This window comes from Sus scrofa, chromosome 10 (assembly GCF_054392235.1).
Source record: "Sus scrofa isolate SSC_HxYL_T2T_F1_AM1 chromosome 10, Sscrofa_HxYL_maternal_Yorkshire_Landrace_v2.0, whole genome shotgun sequence".
NCBI lineage: Eukaryota > Metazoa > Chordata > Mammalia > Artiodactyla > Suidae > Sus > Sus scrofa.
In genome coordinates this window covers 90,631,249-90,647,461 of record NC_139392.1, presented here as the reverse complement: position 1 = coordinate 90,647,461, position 16,213 = coordinate 90,631,249, and the positions used below count along the sequence as shown (strand labels likewise).

At 51.7% G+C, this 16,213-nt stretch overlaps 1 protein-coding gene and 1 long non-coding RNA gene across 6 annotated transcripts in view; both read right to left on the bottom strand.

Annotated features, from left to right (window-relative positions):
• Positions 1–16,213, bottom strand: part of SFMBT2 (Scm like with four mbt domains 2) — a 193,387-nt gene that overhangs the window by 127,734 nt on the left and 49,440 nt on the right. The gene's annotated exons all lie outside the window — the stretch shown is intronic.
• On the bottom strand, positions 10,438–13,961 carry LOC146399596 (uncharacterized). Its single transcript, XR_014818367.1, has 2 exons — positions 13,822–13,961; positions 10,438–13,168 (listed from the first exon to the last, which is right to left on the bottom strand). It is a non-coding gene; the product is annotated as an uncharacterized LOC146399596 (long non-coding RNA).

The window sequence follows — 16,213 nt, the reverse complement described above, 5'->3', positions numbered from 1 at the left end:
GTCCAGGCTCCGCTAACTACATCCATGCTTCACTTTCATGTCCAGCGGGTGTTCCGAGACCATGGAACATTCTTCATTGTCCAGGGCTGTCCCGTGTGCTGCAGGGCACTGAGCATCTATAATAGTTCCGGCCTCCAAAAACACAGCAGCACGTCCCCATCGAGGCCCCTCACTCCCATATCCTCCCGAGAGGCAACAGGCCACCCCAGGAGTTGCGGACCTGGCCTGTTCAAAGGCATCCGCTCTCCCCTCCCGAAATCGGCTCCGGCAGCAACCGCTTGTTAGAGCCAGGGCACCTGTGACATCCTGGGTAAATATGACCGTTAGTCTCAATACCAGCGAGAACCGTCTGCATTGTCTCGAAATAAACCTGTCTTCCAATCACACACACTACCCAGTTTACCCTTTAAGCTTCTAAGCAGCGCGTGGTCATTTAATTGTGTGGCTCTGATTAGCCTTGGTTTTGAATCGCGTAGTTAAATCTCCACCGAGTGCCCCAAGAAATGAACATCTCGCGTCCTCCCCACTCTTGACAATCACGTCAAGTCTGGTCCCCAAAGAATCGCTCTTTCCCCAAATGTGCCCTTAAACCCAAATCGAATTCCCTTGGGGGGGAAAAGGGAGGAGATTTCCTATCTCTCCGTGCATTTCCTCCGTAAAATCAGAGGAGGAGAATGATCACACGGAGACATTCTTGGGAACGCCACCCCGAAAGGAAGCGTCACCTCCCTGCGATCCTGCACTAACCGGGGGCCCCCGTTCACCACCCTCAGCTTGGACCACCAGCCGCCGGGAAGATGCCAGGTCTCCCCGCAAGCAGCTCTGCCCCACGTGCCTCTCCGGCACCAACACAAGAAGCGAGGCTATCGGCTTTTTGCATTTTTTTCTATTATTACAAGGCAAAATTGGCCTTTCAGGGGCATGCCCTTGCAGGAACTTTCACACAGCTGTGGGTGTGAACTGTCACTGCCACAGTCAGGATTCCGGACGGGTCATCACCCCCCACAAAGGTCCTTCCCGTGTCCCGTCATGGTCACACCCTGCCTCCAGCCACAGCCCCGCCCAGAGGGCTCTTCTCCATCAGCACAGCGTGCCTTTGAAAGATTTCAGACCCACGGACTCCAACAGGGCACAGCCTTCGGAGGCTCACCCTTCCGCCCAGCCTTGGAGATTACTCCCGGTGGCTGCGCTTAGCGAGAGTCCATCCTGCTTTAAGGCTGAGCAATATACCCCATTACACAGATGGACCGCACTCTGGCCATCCAGCCGCTTCTTAACAGATATTTGGGGCAACCATGAGCAGAGCTACTCCCAGTATTGGTGCACACGGCTCCCACCATGGCTCGGCGGTAGCAAACCCGACCAGTATCCATCCCTGGCCTCGCTCCGTGTAGGCTGCAGACGTGGCTCAGATCCCGCGTGCCTCTGGCTGTGGTGCAGGCCAGCAGCTGGAGCTCCATTTAGACCCCTTAACAGAATTTCCATACGCCGCAGGTGTGGCCCTAAAAAGAAAAAAAAAAAAAAGTACACATCCTACAGACCCTCACCCTGGAGACACAGAATGACGTCTTCTTCCCGAGAGGGGTCGGCGAACCAAGTGACTTTCCAGGGAGAGGGTTTCCAAGCGGCGTGGCCCTCACGCCCCCCACTCCACCCATCCGCACCTGAGTCTCAGCGGTGTCTTTCCGCAAGGTCGCTCCTCTACCCCTCGCCGCCCCCTCCTGTGGCCGACACAGAACTTCGGATCCAGCCCAAGGCTCCTGCTTCACAGACGAATTCACAGAGCTAAGGAAGCCTGGCCTCTGCTCCACGTCTAACCCACACGCAATCTTGACCCAAAATAAAGCAGAAGAGTTACTCCAGGAAGGACAGGTGACCTGAAACCCACGCCGCCTCTAAGAGGACAGGTCTCTACGGAAGCCACCCGGATGAATTCTAACGACCGATGGGCCCTGCAGGTTTGTGCTCTGACTGCAGGCGTGCCCAGCTGTGACGGCTGGCCTACGCTGTTTCTTTCAACTTTTCCCAACGAACACACCTGAATGCGGTCAGGGAGCGTAGCTGAGACGGCACTGAGGTTCCAGCACGGGAGAAAGATGCTACAAAACCCTCATCAGGCAAGACGCCAAGAGGCTGGTATCTAGACAGCCGGCAAAACGCTATTTCTGGGTGTGTCTGGGGGCTGTTTCCAGAAGAAACTGGCGCTGGAACTGATGCCCTCAGAAAGACAATGACCTCAATCAGGCAGGGGACAGCATCCAGTCCCCTGAGGCCGGAAGCAAACAAAAAGACGGCAAAAGAAGGAATGACTCTGTGCCTGGCCGTGTGCCCTTGGGCATCAGGCTCCTGGTTCCCGGCCCTGAGACTCAGGCCGGGATTTACACCACCAGCTGCCCTGTCCTCAGGCCCCCGGACTTGGACCGATGAGAGCACAGCAGTGCCCGGGGGTCTCCAGCACACCTCGCAGGTCATGGCACTTCTCTGCCTCCACGTCTGAAGAGCCGGTTCTTAAAACAATACCTCTCTTACATCGATGGATCCATCTACCTACCTCTACCGATCCTTGGGAATCATTTCTCTGGAGAACCCTAAGACAAGCAGTTTTACCCAAAGGCACTGCAAGATGGAAGAAGTTTAAAACAGTTCGATTCGATATCAATGAACCCCCTACTAGGTACGCTTATCCCTCTGTCGTGGCTGTTGTACGATAATATTACGTGTTACAGGAGCACGATATGGGGATTCACAATTTTAAAGGTTATACTCCATTAATAGTTATTATAAAATATTGGCCATATTCCCTGTGTTGCACCATATATCCTTACAGCCTATTTTACAACTAATACTTCGTACCTCCCACGCCCCCCACCCCTGTATGCTTATCCTTTAATGGTTTCCTTTAACTGGTGGGGAGGGATAGAAAAAGGGTGGCATTATGAAGTAAATTCACTTTTTAAATTAAGCTAACATGCACTTATTCAACCTCCTACGAGAACCAATGTTTAAGAAAGTTTAACACCTTTCACTCCCTGCCCCCCACTTATAAAAATGCTTTTACTATTCTATTGTATTGGCCACACCCACCGCATGCAGAAGTCCCCAGGCCAGGAAGTGAACCTGCACCACAGCAGCAACCCGTGCCACAGCAAGGACAACAGCGGCTCCTTAATCCACGGAGCCACCAGGGAACTCCTAAAACTGCTTTTATGAAAACAAGTCCAGCAGAAAAACAAGCTACCGGTCCATTTGCTTTCATGTCCCTTGGGAAAAATAACTGCGGCATGCCAGCCTGGATATTTGCGACGGTCCGTGACACAGATGCAGACACAAACACACAAGGAGACGGGAGGATCCCAGTGGTCCCTCCCCAGCTCTGTGTCACCCTGAGGCACTGGACGCCTCAATAAATAACTCAGAATGAGCCAAAGAGACAGCACGCGGTGAGTCCAAGAGAAAGCACTTTTACTGGTCATAGGTCAGCTTTGGGACGCTGTTCTCCACTTCAGGAGACGAGAAAGACTGGCCCCACATGAAGACAGCAAATCCTGTATCCACATTCGAGCCCAGTGACCTTAAAAGGCTGCTGCACCGCCTGGCACACAGCTGTCCCTATGAAACACCTGTTGAATGAAGGTAGCTCTGAGACTTGTGTCAAGCAGGGGCCAAAGGGCAGAGTTTAGGGTCCCCTGGGATGAGAATGTCCTTGGGGGCTGTGATACCCTGTGAACATCTCTGGCGAAAGGGACACGTGGAAACCGCATGCTGCATGCATACTGCAGAGAGCCCCTCCACTTCTAGAACCTTCTCCACAATGGGAGAAAAAGCTATGTCCCCCCACCCCCAGCCTTCCTTTCTTTCCTTCCTTCCCCTCTTTTTTAAAACATCTCACCTTTCTTAAGACGGGCAGCCGGAGGCCCTGGGTTATGGAAGCCGCGGCAGGAGAGCAGTGAGTGCTGGAACCAGCACGGCTCAAGGCCGGGAAGCTCTGATCAAAAGGACTCCTCGGATCTCACCGCCCCGCTGGGAAAACCCGCTGCAGTTATTCTGCCTACTGGTCCCAAACCGCCCGAGCCTCACTCTACCCTGTTAGCCTCGGACCCCGAGCGCACGCAGTTTGCTTCAGGCAATGATTCCTGGACCCGTCGGCCACGGGAGCCACATCCTGACCTGCCGCAAGAACCAAACCCAGTGTGTTTGCCAGCCGGCCCAGCACGTCGCTGTCCCATCCCCGCGGCAAGGGGCACCAGCGCCGCAGACTCGCAGGGAACGCCCGGCGGTCCCCTCCCAACCGCCGGCAACACCACCACCAAAACCCAGCCCGACGCCTGACTTCAGCCCCACACGGAGGGGGCTCTCTGCGGCCTCACGGGTTCAAAGTAGCTGCAGCGGCATCAGCGCCCTCTCGCAGCGAACACAACTTCTCTTTGGAATTGCTGCTCCCTGTCTTCACGCAGCCACAGCAGGATCGGAGGGTTACCTGCAGCACCAGGACAACCCGGAGGCAGGACCAGAGCAGCATCTTCCTGAGGCTCCCCCCTCACACTCGGACCCGAAAACCAGGCCGCCCCCATCACACACACACCCAAAAACCAGGCTGCCAATGAAAAGCGTGACCCATAACCAATACCAAGAGGCCATTAAAGCATCATTGCATCAGTGGCAGGACGAAAGGATGCCCAGAGCCCCTACCTGAGCTCAATACTACGGCGGATGCCACTTGGCCTAAAGCACTCGCTTCTTTTCTCACTGCTTTCCACCAATGGAAACTGCAAAGCGAGCGCTCCTAGGTCCCTATGGGATTCGGCTTCATTTGCTCACCACGCTGCCGAGCCTGGCCCTGCATCACAGACGCTCTGAAGGACCAGGAATCCAAGAAGCAGTATCTAGAACCTGCCGCCAGGGACCCTCCCCGGGGAGGTAAGCGCAGAAATGAAAACGAGAAGTCAGCCGAGGTGTCACTATGACTGGACAGAAGCTGTGGAGGTGAGAGGAGGCCCCGCGGTTCACGGAGCTGTTTTCCGACGTGCAAAAGAAAACAGTCTATCAGCGATTTGGACAAAGTGTAGCAGAACCGGACGCTTACCTGGAGTCGTCGAATTCCTAGAGACAGACAGCAGAAGGGTGGGGGAGGGGCTGGGGGAGGGGGGAGTCAGTGTGTCCTGGAGACAGAGGTCCAGACTGGAAGGATGAGAAAGTTCTGGAAACGGATGGGGATGATGGCTGCCCCATAGTGTAATGTTAATGCCAGCAGACTGTCCACTTAACAACAGCCAAAATGGTAAATTTTATGTTATATCCATTTTACATTTTGTGTGTGTGTGTCTTTTTGCCTTTTCTAAGGCCGCTCCCGCAGCATATGGAGGTTCCCAGGCTAGGGGTCGAATGGGAACTGTAGCCGCCGGCCTGCACCACAGCCACAGCAACTCCAGCAACTCCAGATCCGAGCTGCATCTGCGACCTACACCACAGCTCTCGGCAATGCCGGATCGTTAACCCACTGAGCAAGGCCAGGGGTCGAACCCGCAACTTCATGGTTCCTAGTCAGATTCATTAACCACTGCGCCATGACGGAAACTCCATACCCATTTTACAATTAAAAAGTCAGAAAACAAGGGGGGAAAGGCCAGACCGAATGCCTTGCAATCCAACTCCTTCCCAGTGTCTTCGGAGGCGTGACACACACACAGCTTGGTGAGCATCTGGTGGTCCCACTGTCACATGCTTCTGGTGTTAGAACCTATGAAGAACCTGCAGCCGTCACAAGGGAAATTTCAAATAAATACCTTCTCATTCTCAAAAAAGTAACAGCCTTAAGCATATTCGGGAAAACAGATACAAACAGCAAAGAACAGGTCATATTAGCTTAGAAAAAGAATCCATCCCGAACGGCTGTTCAGGATTCGTCGTGTCCCATAAACAAGCTAAAATCCGATCCTAATCAGAAATGACAGCTTTTGGTACCATCGCTATGGAAAACAGGACAGAGGTTCCTCAGAAAACTGAATACGGGACTACCATAGGAGCCAGCAATCCCGCTCCTGGGCATATATCCGGACAAAACTACAATTCAAAGAAACATGCACACCATTGTTCATGGCAGCACTGTTCACGGCAGCCAAGGCATGCCAACAACCTAGCTGTCCACTGACAGATGGGTGGGTTAAGAGGTGGTATGTACATACAATGGAATACTACTCGGCCATACAAAAGAACGAAATAGTGCCATTTGCAGCAACACGGATGGAACTAGAGACTCTCGTACTAAGTGAAGTCAGTCAGAAAGAGAAAGACAAATACCATCTGATATCACTTTTATGTGGAATCTAAAATATGGCACAAATGAACCTACCTACAGAAAAGAAACAGGCTCACAGACACAGAGAACAGACTTGTGGTTGCCAAGGGGTGGCAGGAGGGAGTGGGACGGGCTGGGAGTTTGGGGTCAGTAGATGCAAACTGTTACATTTTGATGGGTAAGCAATGAAGTCCCACTGCACAGCACAGGGAACTGTATCTAATCTCTTGGGACAGAACATGATGGAAGATAATACAAGAAAGAGAATGTTTACATATGCATGACTGGGTCACTTTGCTGTATAGCAGAAATTGGCACAACACTGTAAATCAACTATACGCAAATAAAAAAATAAAAATTTTTAAAAAGGGAAAGGATGCCTTTTACATCAAGATTCCACATTCTCGGCGTCGTAACATAACGAAAGGTTAACCCCTAAAGCGACAGGCCATCGATTCTGCGCCACAACCCTCTGCCGTGATTGTTTCAGCTGCTGTCCCCGTACTTGAACCATCCGTGCTGACGATGCCTTACGGAGGGAGACATAACCACGGCTTCCCAGCACACTCAGTCACTAAAAAGGACAAAAAAAAAAAAGCCCTCAAAGTGAGGACAAACACTTCTTTAATGATTCTTTCACCTGCTACTGTGAAACATCAGGCAAACATACACACACCCTGGCGACAGTAACACAATTCAATCCATGTTAACTCGGTGCGAACAGTGTCTTAAAGTCTTAATCACTTGTCAACGAAAAACGGCTTTGAAATAATAAGAGAGTATAGAATATGTTCATGGATCCCTAAAAGCCTGTTTTCCTAGATAATTATGTTCCCCTTTATTCCTGGCTAATTCCTTTACACTAGACTTAGCGAGAGCCCTTATCTGAACACAAGAGCAATTCTTGGCTCATTAGAAGCGTTTTCCAAATAAACGGAGCTGAAGACAAGAATGGTACCCTGGCCAAGGAGGAAAGAATACACGCTCAGGCGTCAGAAAGGCAGAGGCGTGTCGCCCCTCCTCAAGCCATCCTGGGGGGCTCGGGGATTTTATTCTGTCTTCTGTTCCGTCAGCAAATTAAAAGGGTGGTGCCATTAGGCAGAAAAGGGAAGGATGGCTGGAAATCGGAGGTCAAGAAGGATCAGGAAACGAAATGACCAAGGAAATTCACACAGGACATTGCCAAACAAGCCAAGGACAGACGCAACCCACTTAGGAGAAGGTTCGAAGCAAAAGGTTCGGCAGTAAGAGGAGCTGGTGGGAGTGTCTTTTCGCACAACGATGGACGAAAGCTGAGCTCTAAGGAGAAAGGGGATGAAGAGAGAGGAACAGAAATGGAGGATCTGGAAGAGCTCAGCTGAAAAATGTTCGAGACAGACAGCACGGCCTTAGATCCCACCGTTGACAGATGCAACGTGCAGAGACTTCCTCTAACCAATGAGACTGAGCCCCATGAAAAGCGACAAAGCCGTCCCCGTCTTTTCACTGATAAACTGCGCCCAGACTCAGTGTCCGTGGACGTGGCGTGCACACTGATGGTGCGATGGAGCGGCTGTATTTCTCATCTGAATGAGGCTTGTGGGAACGCGGGTGACACGCCATCAAGGGTCCTATTAAGCACACGGGTTCCATCTGTTCCAAACTGCGGTTACGAAGCCCAAAGATCCAAAGGGGGCCAATCCCCTTCCTGGGAAAAGCTTCCTTTGCCAGGACGTGCTCTTCCTCTATCCGAAGGCCCAGCGCCCCACTGCCCCACAGCCCTGTCCTGGGTCCCAGACACCCCTCCCGAGAGGCCCCAGGAGGAGGAGGGCAGCTCGCAGTCTTTCACACCCAGGATCACAATCATTCACTTTCAGCTCATTTCAAGGGCTCTCTTGCAACCCTTTCTAGATCAGCAGCCCTCGCAGCCTGGGCCTCCCAAACGGAGCCGTTTCTCCTTTCACAGGGTAAGGGCCCAGCAAACCCCCGTGCCCTGTGCTGGATGCAAGGGTTTTCCGCTCATCTTTTCATCCACACCCAGGCCACCCTGCATCCTCCACCCACATGCAAGGGACCCAGGTTCTTCCGCTCTCCCACCGTCCGGCAATGCCAGCAGCGATAAAAATGAACATGATAATAACTAACCTTTTACATCCGGGCTTACCCTGCCCCGAGCCACGCAGGGAGGAAATCGACAGATGAAAATGAATTCATCTCACAAAGACGACATTTATCCCCCAAGACTTACCTTTCGATGTATTTTTTTTTTTTTTTTCTTTCTAAAGCTGCACCTGCGGCTTATGGAAGTTCCCGGGCAAGGGGGCAAATCTGAGCTGCAGCTGACGCCTACGCCACAGTCCATGCGACGCCGGATCCGAGCCTCGTCTGTAACCAATTCTGCAGCTTGCAGCGACACCGGATCCTTAACCCACTCAGGCCAGGGATCGAACCCATATCCTCAGGGAGACTATGTCAGGTTCTTAGCCCACTGAGCCGAAACAGGAACTCCAGCTTGCGATCGTTTTGTCATTATTTTTGCTCAAGACGTGCACAAACTTCACTGGAATTACTTATTTTCCAGATGTTAACACTCAGGTTCCTGCTCGATTCCTGACCCCCAGCTGATAAACTCTCCCTCCATCCCTCTCGCCCTGGTCCTCACGGGTCATCTCGCCCCTCGGTGAGGGTCACGCGAGAGGATGTTCAGATGTGTGATCTCTACCGTTCAAGTTCTGGGGCGTCTTTGCATAACTTTACATTTTCAGTAAAGACCAAATTGACTTTTTGCTTCACACTCAAATCCACTCCCTACAAAGGAAAGTGATCCTTTGGTAAATTCCCTTTAGGGTAAAGAAAGAACTGGAGGTATTCTTCCCTTTGGGAAAATTCCGAGGGTTTACCAAGACCTGTGTTTTCTCCCCGTTTAAGACAAGCACCGTTTGCGTGTGCAATAAATGTCTTCCACACAGACACGCGGTTTTTGACAGGCGATTCCCTCTAAAGCTGTCGAAGCCACTTTCATTTCAAGCTGTTCGACTCATGGCCGCTACCCCTTATCTCTTGGGCTCCACAAATGACCCTGAGTCTCTTAAAGTCATCAGATAACAGATTTTCTAGGAAGTGAAGCTGCCAGGGGGTCGCACGCCACGGGACCCGAGCTGCCCCCCAGCAAGAAAACGCTGCCTCGAGCTCCAGCCGGTCTTAAGGCAACGCGCCCCGTGGCTACTGGCAGCCAAGAACAAGCCTTCGAGAAGGCTGCCTCTGCAGGCTCCTCTCATTGACGAAGTCTGGGTATGTCTCCCCTCTTCCCACAGCAGGGCCTCCGCCTGAGGCTTAGACACGGACCCGGAAAGGCCGGTCCCAGAACGAGCTACTGTCCAAGGTACTGGCTCCCATCACCCAGAGCAACACTGAGGGTGCCCTGCGCTGGGTCCCGCGGTGACGCCACACTGCAGAGGGCACGTGGTTCCGGATGAGAGCAAGGTGGGTTCCTCGCAGCCCCAGGCCCAAGAGTCAGTCAGTTCAAACTTTAGCTTAAAAGACCCAAATCCTAAGTGATTTGACCCAAATTAAAAACAAAAGCTACTCACAAAATGTCTTCTGAAGATGTGAACCTTTCTGGAGGAAGAGACAGGGGTCTCGGAAGGGTCGGGGGAAAAAAAAAAAAGAATTCTGTGCCAGGAAGCTTTGTAGACCAAAAAAAAAAAAAAAAAAAAAGTATTGATTTAGGCAGAATGAGTTGTTAATTCTGACTTAGAAACGCAACCTTAAGGTCACCGGGACTTTGGAGTTACGGCAGGACAGTCACGCACCGGCTCCTGGGAATTCAACAGGGAGCGGAGGAGTCATCCGTAACGTGAGCCTCGTCCACTGACCCAAAGGTCACACCCGCCAAGTCACGATCATCCGTCCGCCTCGGATAAGCAGCCGTGGAACGACCTCACTTGAGTACAATCAGCCCAGGGCTCTCTCGTGTCCTGGGCGATCTGTGTCTGCGCTGACCTGCCCGCCTCATCCGAGGGGAGCGAGGATGCCTCGTCTGTCCTCTTACCTCCTCCGACCCGAGCACCCTGGGCATTTCTGCCTGGGACAGGTTAGAACATGCGTCCAGGGTGTGGCTGTGCCATCTTCAAAGAGCGGAGGGCACAAGACAGTTTTCTTTCTTTCTTTTTCCTTTTCACGCTGCACCTGCGGCCTATGGACGTTCCCAGGTTAAGCAGTGAGTCGAAGCTGCAGCTGAGGCCTACATGCAGCCAGGACATTACTGGATCTGAGCCCCGTCTGCGACCGACAACACAGCTCGCAGCAACACCGGATCCTTAACCCACTGAACAAGGCCAGGGATCGAACCCGCATCCTCATGGAGACAATGTCGGGTCCTTAACCTGCTGAGCCACCATGGGAACTCCAAGGCAGGTTCCATTTGGCTGTGTTACTTGTGATTCGAAATTCATCTTTTATGAAATATGGGACATCAGAGGATAAAGAGCTACAGTGTGATCTCAGGCAGTTAGAAAAATGGGGCAAGTGAAGGAACACAGGAGAAGGCTGTGTTTTTAAAATAAAAGAAAACTAGGAGAAAGACAAATCAAAACATTCTAATCAAAAGGTTTTGTTTTTTTTTTTTCCTCTAGACACTTGGAGGATCTTTCTGACCTCAGTATTCTAAAATCATATGATGCTATGTCCTGGTGGGGGCGGAGCATTTTTTTATACCAAGTATTCGTCCTACACAGTCGAACACACCTTAAGAAAGAGGGTATTTTGCAGCATCTAAGACACTGCTCATTTTCAAAACAAGCCTTTCAGAACCATTTGTCGCTTTAAAATATCGTGCACATGTTACCTGATAAACGCAAGCTTAAAAGATAGAATTTAAAAATGAAAAAAATGCATCTCGGCGCAATGTTACACTGAAGTTCATATACAGGAACCTGGAAGTGGGCAATGATTTTATACACCGTTCTGGATGGGCTGCAGCTTAAAAGCACAGCGAAAAGCGTGGCTGGGGCACCCCAACTCTTAGAAAGGCCGTGATATCGGGGCCCATTCATCTCTCTGGAAGTTAATACCAGGGAAGATGCACATCCTGTTAAATCGACAGCAGACACTGCGCGTTAGAAACCTAAGATACTCCACCAACTACAGCAAATGCACCTGGACTCCCAGAGGAAGAAAGCAGGAGTCTGGTCCGATCTTTGAAGCCTCTTCCCATCTCCCTGAGATGTTTGGCAAAGATGAACTAGTCATCGTAGGAAAAAAAAACCGAAAAACAACACACTTGCGTTGGCTTCAAGAACTGTGGCCGACACTGCCAAGCGTCCTCAGGCCTCGTTCTTTGAATACAGGAAGCCTCCCCATCCGAAAGTTCTGGTTACAGAGTGGAGCCTGCAGCCACCTGGGTACCCTTCCCATGGTTCCTTGCAACAGCGTGTGGCCAGGTGCGAGGGTCTGGCCGAGGAGCTGGCTTGGAGTCCCCTGTCCCTCTGGCTTGCTGGGAACACGGGGGAGAATCCAGCTTCCCGTGCAGATGTAGAAAACGCCCAGCAGGGCAACGCACAGTGGAGAAAACCCATGCCCCCCCAAAGGACCCCGAGCAGAGGTGCCGCTGTCCTGAACAGCTCGCCTGCTGCAGTGAACGGCGGGTCCAGCACCTGCAAGCCTCCCACGGCAGCAGCGTCCGCTGTCAACTAGCACACAACCCGGCGGTAAGGGCCCCCAGGCGAGCTCTAAGCACAAAACCCAGAGGAAAGAGAAAACCTTAGAAAAATGGAAAACAGGCTCTAGGAGGAAAGAACGGTTACCACGAACTGAGAAGAAAACCCCACAAGGACCAAATCGCTTGGTTTTTAAAGGCCACTTACAAAACTTTCTAATACTTTAACCTGCAGGAGGCAGATGCATGCAGAGCAGTCCTGTGCACCTTAAACATAAAATAAACATCCTCTGGCCATAGTAGCAGGATGCCTTCAATTGGGAAGGTAAGCAGGCAAGGACTGCCCCCCAAATTAAATTTAATCCAAATACACCGAACTGAAATATGTGTTAAGGGACTCGCGCCAGCTGTGTTAACAGAATTTTTAATGGACATTTATTTGCTGCTTGATTGTGTAAGTGACCATCCTTCCTGCAGGAATGCTTTGCAGAAATCCCCCTAAGAAGGGCAGACACACACACACTTTCCTGAAAGAACCGTTCACGGAACTTCTAACTGGACAGCTCCAGGTACATCAGGGATCGAGAATTAATTTTGATGGGATCGCAAATCACCTACTAGATGGACAGACGAAGAATCTGGAAAGAGCGTGGCTCGACTCATTTCACAAAGCAAATCTGTGGTTACATGCTGCTCTGCACGACACATAACCAGGCATATAAATCACTCCTTGAGCTCTGCAGGACCAGAAAACCTACAAACCAGAAAGGTGAAAATAAACTGTATGTTCCTGGAGACGTTCAAAGAGTTTTGTTTTGCCTGTGGTGGGGGGACAGGGGAAGGGGGTGTGGATGGGGAATGAGTCTACTTTATGCCACAGCCTCGAAAAGTATTCATCATTTAATTTTCTAAGACATAAGCTGAAGAGCAACTAAGGACTGAGATGCCGTCTAGGGGAAAAACATAATTACGGATTATTTTAAAGGTTGTTAGCTTGTTCTTACAATCGATGATGGGTGTTTGGCGGCTATGAGTCACTCTTGTATAAGTAAGTCGTTCTGGGTGTTCATATTTTTATTTTTTTATAATACAAATTGCGTTTTTTTTTTTTCCTTCTGGGCCACACCTGCAGCAAATGCAAACTTCCAGGCTAAGGGTAGAATCGGAGCTGCAGCTGAGACCTACGCCGAAGCCACGGCAATGCCGGGATCCAGTCACAGCTGCAACCTACACCACAGCTCACCGAAAGGCCAGATCCTGAACCCACTGAGCAAAGCCAGGGATCAAACCCCTGTCTTCATGGGTACTAGCTGGGTTCTTAACCCGCTGAGCCACAACAGAACTTGCTGTTTTCGTTTTTTGCTTTTTTTCCCAAAGTTTTATTGAAGGATAGTTGATTCATGTGTTATCATTTCTGCTGTACAACAAAGTGACTCAGTTACACACAGACGCACATCTATGCTTTCTCAGACTCTCTTCCGGTGTAGATCTCGGGCTGTCTTCAATGTGCATTGTTTAATCAACGATGCTTGACAGCTCTGTCAGTCGGTAAGAGATGATCAGAACAGTAGCGATGAAAACGCTTAAAATCACCTTTCTTTTAAACTCTGCGGCACCTCCTGCTGATTACATCTCTTTAGCTTCAACTCTACTCCAATAAAATTTAAATAAATAAATCTCTCTAGAAATGCAAAATTTCTAGCCGTCAGCTGTGGCAAAGAGTTGTGGCCTACCCGAGAAGATTTTAAAAATGAACAACAGGAGTTCCCGTTGTGGCGCAGTGGTTAACGAATCCGACTAGGAACCATGAGGTTGCGGGTTCAGTCCCTGCCCTTGCTCAGTGGGTTAAGGATCCGGCGTTGCCGTGAGCTGTGGTGTAGGTTGCAGACACGGCTCGGATCCCGCGTTGCTGTGGCTCTGGCCTAGGCTGGTGGCTACAGCTCCAATTCGACCCCTAGCCTGGGAACCTCCATATGCCGTGGGAGCGGCCCAAGAAATAGCAAAACGACAAAAAAAAAAAAAAAAAAAAAAAAGAACAACAAATAGTTTTGCGTAAGCCTTCAACTTGCAGGCTGCTGTAGGGACCTCGATTTCTGCTCAGATTTGGAAAGCAGGCACTTTTTTTTTTTTTTTTTTTGCTTAGTGGGCACATTTTTAAAACCTGGTTAAGGTAAAATCTGTTCAAAGGAAAAGCAACTTCTACAACCCACAGGCTGCTGTGGCCTGCCCTGAACACCAACTCCCTGCTACACCCACAGGACCCCGGGAAGGGCCCACCGCCCCCGACCTGTGTATTTCTACAGCATCTGGACGGGGTCTTCAAGCCTAAGAAGTGACCGTCACCGTGATACAGATGAGACCACGGAGACCAAGAGGTGATGCGCAAAAGCGCTGGACGCACCCCAGCAGGTGGAGCAGGAGCCCAGGGCCTGTTCCCAAGTCCCGGTACGGTTCTGGAAAAGGCAAAACTACGGGGACAGTAAACAGACCGGGAGCTGCCGCGGGCGAGGGGAGGCAGGGCGAGCAGGTGGGACACAGGGCTTCAGGGCGGTGAGACCCCTCCGTGTGTCGATACAGTGCGGACACAGGTTTTCAAACATGGTTTTGTCCAAACCCACAGGACGCACAACAGCAAGAGCGAACCCGGACGCAAACTCTGACCTCTGGGCGATGATGATGTAGGGCCACCAAGGGTGACATGGGGGGTGTGGAAAACGGGGGAGGCTGTGCATAAGGGGGGGATACAGGGACTCTGCACGTTCCCTCACCTCCACTGTGAACCGGAACCTTCTCTAAAAAATAAGGTCTATTGTTTAAAAAGCACTGGACACTGGAGACCTTGGTCCGGGGGTCTCAGCGCCCCCTTCTCCCCCTGACTCCGGGGTTTCTAGAACCTGTAGCAGTTATGAACCCTGCTGTCCCTAGTTGAACTCCTAGGATGCACACGCCCGCCCTGCTCAAGCGGGGTGCATTCAGGGAGTCGGTTCAGGGTTCCAGGAAGCACCACGGGGCCCCCATTTCCCAGCTCCCTCTGCCCCCCCGCCACCCACTGCTGAGGTTGGGTCATGCCCTGACTGCTCCTGGTAAGCCTCCCGGCCCAGCAGCCAAGTTGTGAGTTCTACTAGATTCCCCCCACCCAGAAACCCATCCCACTGATCAGAGTCCTGCTTTGTCCCGGCCAGTCCGAGTCCCCAGGTCCAGAGCATGTCGCCCGGACTCCCACCTGGATGCACGTCCACCAGAGAGGACCTTAATACGTCATCTTAGAAAATTACTCTCAACAGAGAGGTGCAGGGTCACAGAGCTGACCTCGACTTGAAACCCACCCAGGCACGCTCCAGTCTGCCTGCTTCTCAGCCCAGCGAGGGTCCCCACCCCAGGCTCCGTTTCAGCACCGGCTACACGCCTAGCCCATCGGCTGACCCGCATAGCTGGTGCCATCCTGAAGCACAAAACCCGATACCATCTATCATCGGCGGTGCCAGGGGCACGGCTCCAGGCTGTACGGCTTGGCGCTTTTGACCACGTTGAAGAAGCCAGAATGAAGACCATTTTCTCCTGTAAGTCTGGGTGTGGAAGAAGAGCTCTAACAAGTTATGAGAACTTGTCAAAGCCCAGCCCCTGCTTACAATCTGTTCCTCCGCACCGCAGCCCTCTGAGCTTCGGCTTTCCTGCTGCCCCTACCTGGGGATGCACGATGAATGCACGCTGGGCAGCAGACGTCGGCACAACACGGTAAATCAACTCTACTTTAATTTAATTAAAAAAAAAAAAGAAGACGATGACAACACACGAGTGAGTCGTGTGGATGTGACTCTGCCTTCCCGCACAAGAGCCGACACCTGTCTGCGTAATAATCCCAGGAGCCTCCCTCCCGACCTGCAACAGGGCTTTGGCTCCCGCTTTTCCCCGATGTCCTCTCTCCTCCCTGCCGCCTGGACCGCTGGTCACCATTGAGCTGTGATCCAAGCCTCCAGGCTCACAGCTCTCCGCCCAGAGCCTCAGCGCTGCCGCCGAACGCACTAGGCTTCAAAGTCGGGGTGTGGGGGGGCTGCGTGAGCGCAGCTGCATTTAAAAGGCTCTTCACTAAACCCACACGCACCACGCACAGCCACCAGCCAATTAGCCTTCGTCGCCGTTGCTTCAGTGCAGAGGCTTTGTTCTTTATCCACTTAGCAGGGAAGGAGCTTTAACTGTGCACGAGGCGTAACAGGAAGGGGCTGTGGGATCCCACCTCTTGGATCACCCCCAAAGGGCAGAACTGTGGAGACGGTCAACAGCTC